Here is a 10,720-nt window from a genome sequence, read left to right on the forward strand (position 1 = left end):
TAAAGAAAAAAAAATCAAGCCTACCAATTCTGCCGTAAAACGATGCCTGATTGTGTGCGAGCCAAAACGGACAAATGGTTTTGATATAGAGGCAGTGGGGTAAAACCCAGTGTGCATTCAATTCATAAAAAAACCTTGCAAGCATACTCAATATGATGGCGTGGAAACGAGCTCGACTTAATAACGCAGCTCATTGACCGCAGAGTTTCTGATAATGTAAAAGACAACGAAACTAACACGCTTCGCTTTATTCTCGATCCTTAGCTAGCTTGATACTATTATGGTCACTGGCAGTTTAAAAAGCACAATGTGAGCTTTTTAAGCGCACCCTGCGCTTAAAATACCGCCTAAGGGCTAACCCGAAACCTTGTGCTTCATGCTGCAGTTCTTGTAGGAAAGCTAAACTATGGTCACAGCTAGCGTAAAAAACGCAGGGCGTGCCGAGTTATACATGATGGGGAAAACAGCTCAGAAAACACAGACTACGAAGAGGAACAAACACGACAGTACAATGCTGCATTTGTTTATAAAACTAATAATAATAATAATAATAATAATAATCAATCAATCAATCAATGTTTATTAAAGTGTCCAGGAACAACCAATCGGTCTTAGTGCTGGCACACTAAAAAAAAAATGAGCAAAACACACACATACAAACACGCATACACACGAGTGCAGAAGGAGAACGTAGTTCTCCAGTCTGAGAATAAAAATATTAACAAGTATGAAAAACACTCAGATTAACAAGGGAAATCAAAAGCACAAAACAGAGACATCACCAGGTGTGAGAGAAAAAAGCAAATACTACATCAGCGCTTCAACTGATCAGCCCTTTTCCTGCAAGAGGAAGATTTGAACAGCATTTCCGAACTTGCTCCCGCATGAGTTAAAAATATCAATTGTGTCAGAGTAGCGATCATAACACTCCGCCGATCTTTGGATCGGGTTTAGGTTGCTAAAATGTCGAGCTATATAAAAAGATGATTGGAGCCGTGTAGGCACACGTGGAACTCTGAGGCTCACTTCGGACAGAAGGCTGGGAGAGTTAATCGAGCCGTGCAGGGTCTTAAACAAAAACAACAAATCTGCCTTCACCCGACGCTGCTGGAGGCTCAACAAGTTGACAAGTTGCGAGTTACACACACCGTTCAGACAAGGATCACCATTCTCAAGGTAACGATATTTAAAGATAGAAATAAATTTGTTTTGGACTCGCTCGACAGATGAACTGTTAGTTTTGGAAATGCCGTTCCAAACAACCGAGGCGTACTCTAGCTGGGATCTAACTAAGGAACAATACAGCGTAAAAAAAGCGGACGGGCTTTTGAACTCCTTCGCTATGCGAGACACGGCACCTAACGTGCGCAAGGCCGATTGAACCACTTTGATGACGTGAGTGTCAAATCTCAAGGTTGAATCAAAGACAACTCCAAGGTCCCTCAGTTCACTTACACGTGACAGCAGTTCGCCATGATAACTATATGGAAAGAATATATCATGGGTCTTGCGAGAATATGTCATTATTTTTGTTTTAGAATGATTCAAACGGAGGTCATTGTCTAAACACCAACGACCGAAGGAATATGCGTCATTCTGAAGCGCGATGCAATCCTCTAAGGTGGATATTTTTTTGTAAAGTTTTATATCATCAGCGTACTGCAGAAATGAAGAATTTAATATAACTCGAGAGACATCATTTACAAAAATATTTAAAAGGAGGGGGCCCAAGACAGATCCCTGAGGCACTCCAGAGCTTGCCTTGTACAAGGACGAGGTAGTATTGTTGACGCGGACGTAGGCATGCCTATCAGACAAATAGCTTTTTAACAAATTGTATACCGAACCACATACTCCGTACGAAGAAAGCTTGTATAAGAGGATGTTGTGGTTGACTACGTCGAATGCCTTACTCAGGTCGAAATAAAAAACGTCAAGCTGACCTCTATTACAAACTACTTCAGAGGCAGCAGACATAAAAGATACGAGATTGGTGGATGTCGATCTGCCGGACATGAAACCATGCTGATTAGGAATGACTATACTACGAAACTTGAAGGAGAGAAATTGATGGATTACCATTTCAAAGAGTTTGGAAAAAGAAGAGAGAAGAGAAATCGGTCTGTAATTAAGAACATCACCACTATTTCCAGATTTCAGTACCGGAACAACCACTGCCAGTTTCCAGTCGTCAGGGAATATCCCTGACGTCAAGGAGTTATTGAAAATTGTGCACAGTATAGGCGTAAGTAATTCATGATAAGCCTTAACAATTGCAGCGGGTATCCCGTCATGACCTGTGGGTTTCATTTTCTTAATACATAGCCTAACACATTCCTCATCGACAACCACAGAACCTAATGAGTCGCCAAAAACGTTCGAGTGAGGAAAAATAGATGAGGAGCAGTTATTATTATTAATGTAAACTGACGCAAAGTGATCAGCAAACAACTCAGACATGCCCTTCGCACTGTCGCTATGCTGATTCAAGACGATTTCGGACTCAATATTCTTCCCCAAGCGCGATTTAGCGTACCTCCAAAATTTCTTGGGATTTTTAACAAGATCTGATTCCACCGAGTCAGAATGCGCCTGGCGATCACGGTTTAAAATTTTCTTAAATCGCTTTCTGCAAATTTTAAATTCAACTTCCCACTTTGGAAGACCACTTTTCTTAAACCTCCTGTGCAAAAAATCTTTCCGTTTTAAAAGCGTTCTGAGTTCACGAGAGAACCATATAGGGAAGCGAGATTTTTTAGACGTTTTAAGAGGGATATACATGTCCATAGCCTCCTGAACAACAGTTGTGAGGAGATATACTTGGCCGTTGATATCAGACGACTCCAGGATAGAAGCCCAGTCAACACCCGAAAGATGGTGATACATTCCAGTGTAGTCCCCCGCTGAATACTTATATGATGTGTGTGGGGAAGGACCATTAGAGGGACTGAGGACCGGAGGATCAAAAATAGAAAGAACTACATCAAGAGCAGGGTGATAGCTATCCTCAGGAACCATAGAAAGTTCACTTCGAGCCACATGTATACCGTCCGTGTTTGAAAAGCATAAATCTAAAGCATTACCTTGGTCGTTTAGAATGTTATTGTGCTGTCTAAGATCTAAAAAGGAAGTAAAGTTGAGGAGATAGTTGCACTTTTGTTTACAATAAAAGTTGCCAGTAAGGACATTGAATTGTGTCCAGTTAATCCCTGGAGCGTTAAAATCCCCCAAGATTAAGATATTGCTCCCCTGTGAATCATTAATAGTATTTTCAATGTCAGCAAGACATCTTTGGAAATCATCTGGTGTCGTCTGAGGAGGAAGGTAAAACAGACCTATTAAAATACGTTCTCTGCTAGAACACTCAATTTCAACCCACAGAGACTCAGGAAATCTCTCCAGATCCTCACGTCTTCGTGAACTATATTGTTTGTTAACCGCGACCAATACACCGCCTCCTACTCGGCCCCGGGAAGAGAAATCACGATCATGACGGTAGACTTCAAAACAAGGCGGAAAGTAGTCGGAGGAACTAACACTAGGACATAACCAAGTTTCCGTTAAGCAAACAATTGAGTAATTAGATAGAGTAATGTTGGCAAAGAAACATTCAGCTTTCGTCCGCAGGCCACGGACATTCTGGTAAAACAAATCGACGTTACTCATCTTTGTATTTAGTGTTGGGCTTGTGGGCTTCTTCAGACGAGTGAAGGAGTTCTTGACGAAGAGCGCCTCTGAAAGGTTTAAAAAGACAATCCTTCGGCCACAAACCAGGGTCAGAGAGTTTCTCAAAGTCTTCGGCTGCTACAGAGACGCGAAAAGAGGCGTAAGTGTTGTAGCGAGTCTTCAGTCGATGGCACTTCAAGTTTTCCACATCGAGGGAACACAGATGCCCAACGACGTCAGTGGAGGTGGTGACCGGATCCAGCTTGGTCACAAACAATGCCCTCCGGCGGGAAGATGAGGGGGCAACGCTCAGCTTGCACGCCACGGACGCTCCGGCTTGCGCGGGGATTCGAGACTTTGGGCTGATCGGATTGGGCTTCACAGGAAGTGGATCATCTACCGACGCCTCGCTCACCAGCGCAGAGGCCGGTGCCTGCGGGCTCATCGGGTTCGGCTTACCAGGCAGCGCATCATCTTTCGTCGTCCCGTCTGCTGGTGCACCTGCAGGCTTTGCAGAGAGAGCCGAGGCAGGAGGGAAGCGCAGGGCTGCAGCAAATGTTTTTCCTCCACAGGGCCCTGCCTGAACTTCAACATCAGTTCTTGCACGCTTACCAAGCACATCGCGTAAGCTGCGAACTTCCGCCCGGAGACAGGCGATGGAGCCTGCCTGGAGCTCCGCCTGCTGTCTCTGCTCACGAAGGGAGACGCGCGTTGTCTTCACTGAGGGAAGCAACCTCCTCGGTGAGGAAAGAAATTCCTTCCAGCGCGTCGAGGAGAAGGGACCGAAGGGACTGAAGGCTGGCGTCCCCACGTGCGTCGAGGCCATCGGGAGAGGAGGCAGGCAGCGTCGCCGGACGAGTAGGGGAGGCCGATGGCGGAGGAGGAGAGCGGGCGAACTGGTCGTCGGGGTCACCGGAGATTGCGCCGCTGACGTTAGGCCTAGCTCCACCGTTGATCTTGGCACAGCTTTGGCAGACAAATGAGCTCACCTCACGCTGAAGAAATGTGCGTTCGGTCTCCGGAAAGCATACGCACTTCGTATGCGCGCGAAGTTGGCACTCAGTGCAGCGAAGAAATCTTTGTCGTCCATAAAAACAGCGAGAGCAAATCAGACATGCATCCTTGTAATATTAATAATAATGATAACATTAATTTGCATAAGGAATCTGATTTAGGTTGGCGTGCACGGCTGTACAAAAAGATTAGAATCCGTACGCAGTGCATCTGCCCGCCCTTCGCTCAAAATTTTATTTATTTTTATTTATTTTATTTACGAATACTGTCAGCCTTCACTTGAAGGCTATTACAGGAGAGGTAACAACAATATATATACAGTCATATCAAAAATTTGAACTCTATACATATGTACGTAATAGAAGAAGAGTGTTATACAATTTTGAATTGAAGACAACGTGAACCATATCGCCACACTTTGTAAAAAGAAGTGAAATAGAAAAAAAGGAAAAACGCCCTTCTTATTTATTGCTGGGTAAATATCTTTTCTAAAGAAGACTCGAATTGGGACATATTTGCAGAATTAATGACATAATCTGGAAGTTGGTTCCAGTCTTCAATTGTTTGCACAAAGAATGAATATTTAAAAACGTCTATCCTACTATTATACGGTTGGATTGTTTTATTATGATTTAATCTGCGCGATCGTTTATGTGTTTCATTTAAATATAGTTCAGGTTCAATGTTTAAGTGATTGTTATACAACGCAAATAAGAACTTTAGCCGCGCTATTCTCCGTCTAGTTTCTAATGATTGAAGTCCACACTGGCTAAGCATTTCAGTCACAGAGTCTGTTTGTTTGTATTTATTAAGAATGAAACGTGCAGCCTGCCTTTGAATTTTTTCTAGTCTATTGATGTCTACTTTTTTGTTTGGACTCCACACAATGCTGGCGTACTCTAAAATTGGACGGATCATTGTCTTATAAGCTGTGATTTTGGCATTACTAGTTGCATGCTTTAACTTTCGTTTAAGAAAGCACAAACTTCGATAGGCAGAGGAGTAGACATTATCTATATGGGTGCGCCATTGCAAATCGTGTGAGATCACCACACCAAGGTACTTAAAACTGTTTACAACACTCAAATTAACATTGCCTATATTATAACAAAATTTCAAAACGCTTTTTTTGTTCGTTATTTGGATATATGTCGACTTACGAAAATTTATTTGCATTTGCCAGTCCTCACACAATTGCCTTAGATTTTCCAGGTTCCTATTAAGAGCTAATTGATCATTAGTACTGTTTATGACAGAGTAAAGAAGGCAATCATCTGCAAAAAGTTTTAGTTTTACTGGTTCTGCAATATGCGTAGCTATATCATTTATATATATCAAAAACAATAATGGTCCTAAGACTGAGCCCTGCGGGACTCCTGAGGTTACAGATAGAGGTGGAGATATGTTTCCATTTATCTCAACTTTTTGACTCCGATTTGACAGGTATGCTTCTATCCAGTTAACGATTTTATCACACAACCCTATCTTTTTTAATTTGAATAATACTTTTTTGTGAGGTATGCGGTCGAATGCTTTTGAAAAGTCTATACAAATTACATCGATCTGTTCCTTATTATTTACAGATAAAGAAAAATCATGAAACGTTTCAACAAGCTGCGTTACGGTTGACAAACCATTTCGAAAGCCATGCTGATGAGAGTATAACGTCTTTCGCTCCTCTAAAAAAGTAAATATATATTTTGAAATGACGTGCTCCATCACTTTACAGCAAACGCTGGTCAATGAAATAGGCCGGTAGTTTTCTATCGTAAAGCGGCTTCCTCCTTTAAACACAGGGACGACACGTGCGGATAACCAATCTTGCGGGAGTGACTCCGTTTGTAATGATTTGTCGAAGATAATTTTTAAATAAAAAGATAGCCACTCTGCATATCGCTTTAAGAATTCATTCGGTATTTTATCCGGGCCTGTTGATTTTTTTGTATCCAGTGACAACAGCTTAGCAAATATTCCAGACTGGCTTATCTCTATTTCTGGCGTACTCGTTTCAATATCAGAATGAAAGGCCTCATCGAGATTTTGTACCTCGTGGGCTGAAAAGACTGATTGGAAAAACACGTTAAACCGATCTGCCATTTCTGCACTGTCAGTAATGACCACATCGTTTTCAACAATCTGCTCGATCATTTCCCTCTTTCCTCTTAAGAAACGCCAGAATTTCTGAGGGGCAGTTTTTATAAAGTTGTGAAGAGTCACTGAAAAGAATCTCTCTTTGGCTTGTTTGAGTGATGTTTTTAATTTAATTTTTAGAGCATTTATATGTTCTTTAAAACCTTTTCTGTGCCTTTTGATTTGACGTTTTCGGTGGATAACTTCACGCGTTATCCAGGGATTTGTGCGATATGTCTTTTTAGTTTTATTGGGAACAAAGGAATTAATGCAAAAGGAAGTAGTAGTTTTAAAAAAATTCCACAGATCATCTACTGTACTTGTAATGCTTAGTTGGTCTAATGTTTCTAAGGATGTCTCTAAGTAGTCTATAATACTTGTATCGTCTGCGCGAGTAAAGTCTTTAACAATTAGGGGCCTAGCAACCCTGCAATGACCCTGTCGTGGTAGTGGAATCGTAAACAAAATCATTTTATGGTCTGAAATTCCTTCTACAATTGAAATCTCGTAATCCGATACGTTTTCTGTAATAAAGACAAGGTCTAATGTTGACTGAGACTGGTCGGTGATTCTAGTGTATTCCTTGACTATTTGGGTAAGGTTGTGATTAAACGTTATGTCAATTATTTTTTCTCCGTTAAGGATATCAATGCCACCAGCTGTCAAAAGAGCCCAATTTACATGGGGCAAATTAAAATCTCCAGTCATGATTACCTTGGTTGTATCATTTACATATTTGCACAAAAACTCATTCAAGCCCTCCAAAAATTCTACTGGTGCGTTTGGCGTTCTATAAACCACTCCGAAAAGGAACGTTCGACTGTAATAAGAAATTCGGCACCAAACAGTTTCATCACAGTCGCATTCAAGCACCACACAATCAATGTCATTTCTCAAACAAATAGCCACACCCCCGCCTCTGGTAGTTCTATCACACCTAACTAATTTATAATTGGGGGGAACAATGCAATCGCTTTCTATATTGGAGTTTAGCCATGTTTCTGTAATAGCTACCACATGGGGACTGTGGGCAAGAAACAAAATGTCTAGAGCTTCAATTTTATTAACCACACTTCGGGCGTTTAGGCTAATAACTCTCAATTCAGGTGGATCGTTTTCAGCCGCCTTTGCATCGCGTCAGTTGTAGGCTGCCCCACTGGGTTGAACACGACGTCGCTGGTTTAGATTAAGATCCCACACAAATGTTTCACCATTAATCTTCAGCTTGTCATGAACAAGTGATACCTTATCGCCCTTTGCTCTGTTCGATGCCGCGCTTCCCCATAACAGTTTTCTTACTTGCACTGTTTCTTTTGCGTAGTCACTACTGATACTGAGCTTAGTTCCTTTTAGTTTTCTACAGTTTTTAAATATTTCCTCTATCTCGTTGTAGTCGAAGAACTTTATGATTACCGGTCTATTCGTTTCCTCGCGCTTACGTCCAAGTCTGTGAATTCGCTCAATCGAAGTTACTGTGATGCCGAGAGTCTCCAGGAAGACATCTTTCGTTACGGTTCGCTTCAGTTCCTCAGTGCTTTCGTTGTGTTTTTCGGGTAAGCCAAATATAAGTAGATTATTTCGCCTTCCTCTATTTTATAGGTCAATTAGCTTTTCACTTTGCTGTCTGACTGTCTGTTCTAGGTTTGCAACGACTTCCTTTAGACTATCAACTTTCACCATTTCGCTCTGAATATTTGACATTGCATTTTCCAGTTTATTAATTTTTCCGTGAATATTATGCATTTCTTGCCTAAGATTTGCTTGACCACTTTTAACTTCTTGAAGATCCTTACTCATCTGGCCCTGATTTTCCAAAATCTTTTCTAACTTCTGTTCTATTGTTAATGGTCCTGGGTTCGATTCAACGTCCCCAGAAAGCAGCAACAACATTAACCGACGCCAGCAATCACACAAAATGGCAAAACACTTTTGAGGGCACGGCACTATCACCACAAATTTGTAGCTATTTTTATAACTGTGCTGCTTGTATTGTAAACCAACCTGCAGAAGTAGTTGCGGAAATTTAGCCATGCTGGCCGTCGGGTGAGTGCCGAGCCCTCTGATGTTGGCCGGGTCTGGTCCTTGCTTTTGTAGTGGCGTGGTGGATGACGTTTCGCGCCCACGATGAAAATCCAGCCAATGGGGCCGGATGATGACTTGTTGTTGTCCGATGCTGTCCTCGGGTACCGTGAATGGCGTGTTGGATAACGTTTGCAATAGTATCGGCATCACCTGCAGGAGTAGTTGCGGAAATTTAGCCATGCTGGCCGTCGGGTGAGTGCCGAGCCCTCTGATGTTGGCCGGGTCTGGTCCTTGCTTTTGTAGTGGCGTGGTGGATGACGTTTAGCGCCCACGATGAAAATCCAGCCAATGGGGGCGGATGATGTCATGTTGTTGTCCGATGCTGTCCTCGGGTACCGTGAATGGCGTGTTGGATAACGTTTGCAATAGTATCGGCATCACCTGCAGAAGTAGTTGCGGAAATTTAGCCATGCTGGCCGTCGGGTGAGTGCCGAGCCTAAAATTTTAATTTAAAGAAAAGTGCAGCGAAAAAAAAATATTAACGCACACATATAGACCGGTACGCAGTACACGAATTTGTACACAAGGCCGCAACCCAAAATGTTTTAAAAAAAAAGAAGGGTGAAATTTAGAGTGTAATGGTGTATTCGCACGAAGGATCTTTATCTCCGGAAAAAACCGAGTTTGTCATAGAGAGTTGCGAGAAGTAAACGACACGAGAAGGAGGAGGAAGCGCAGAAAATCCAAGCGAGTATTCGCATGATGGAGTCGCATGTAGTCGAATCACCGGAATATTTCTTTTCGCAAACCAGCTGGCGACTTTCGGGACCTCATCGTACAAAAGACAAAAAAATAAAACAAAAATAAAAGTCACCCAACCGTTTCGAAGCTCCTCATCATTATGCTCCCCCAAAAGCCGGAGTACAGAGCAGGGGGCCCGGTCGCTCCGACAGAGCCATGGATATTCGGTAGGCCGGTCACAGATTCTTCTCGGCACCCCGCGAGCTTGAAGGATTAGCAAACATCCGTGACGTGACCTCAAAACTCGATGACGTTTAATCCTCTCCTCGGGGTCAAATCCCGTCGTGCGAATACACCATAAGATTACTCCCACATATATCTATACGAATATACATGATCTGCACATGCGCACACACAAACGCGCACTGCACCACTGTCATGACGCCTCCTGCTGCAGGTGATTTAAAAAAAAAAAAGCGGCACATTGCCACGGATTTAGTTCCGACCTGGGAAAACGGCGAACTTATCCTCGGCGGGGCCGAGATGAAGTCCTCGATGCCGGCCAAGATCGCCAAGGAACGGTAGCATTTGGTACGCGCTCCGATAAGTGCAGGCTGCCCCGATCTCTTGTTAATTCGTTGATGATCGCTAGGTACGTCCCATTAAGGGAGCCGTCGAGGAGTCGGCAGGTAATTCCGACCCTGGCGACTCTTCTCTGATGAGCCATTTGAAGCTCTTCAAGCGACTGTCATAAGTCAACGCGGGTTTGCGTTAACGGGTAATGAATGTCCGGGTGGCACGTCGCTGCACGCTTTCCAGGCTGTCAACCGAATTTGTTTGAAGTGGACAACACACAGCACCTCAGTACTTGAGGTGCGGAAGCACGTGCGCGGTGTATAGAACACAGACGGTGGGACCATCACAGGCTTTGTAAACCCGTCTCACAAATCCCAAAAGACGTCTGGCTTTGACAACAGCATTGCCAACGTGCAAAGAAAACGTCAAGTCAGGGGTGAATGTCACACCAAAAATTAATAATGATGTGACCGATGTAAGGGGGATTGCAGACACTGTGTACAAGGAGGCTCCTGAGCTTCGGGTGTGACGGACTGGCATGACTGCATACTTGGATGGGTTCAGAAGAAGG

At 43.1% G+C, this 10,720-nt stretch overlaps 1 pseudogene; it reads right to left on the reverse strand.

Annotated features, from left to right (window-relative positions):
* Positions 1 to 7,947: 7,947 nt before the first annotated feature.
* On the reverse strand, positions 7,948 to 8,939 carry LOC120836444 (annotated as a pseudogene).
* Between the last annotated feature and the right edge of the window lie 1,781 nt (positions 8,940 to 10,720).

The sequence above is a fragment of the Ixodes scapularis genome, unplaced genomic scaffold (assembly GCF_016920785.2).
Source record: "Ixodes scapularis isolate PalLabHiFi unplaced genomic scaffold, ASM1692078v2 PGA_scaffold0__279_contigs__length_252992795, whole genome shotgun sequence".
In the NCBI taxonomy this organism is placed as follows: Eukaryota; Metazoa; Arthropoda; class Arachnida; order Ixodida; family Ixodidae; genus Ixodes; species Ixodes scapularis.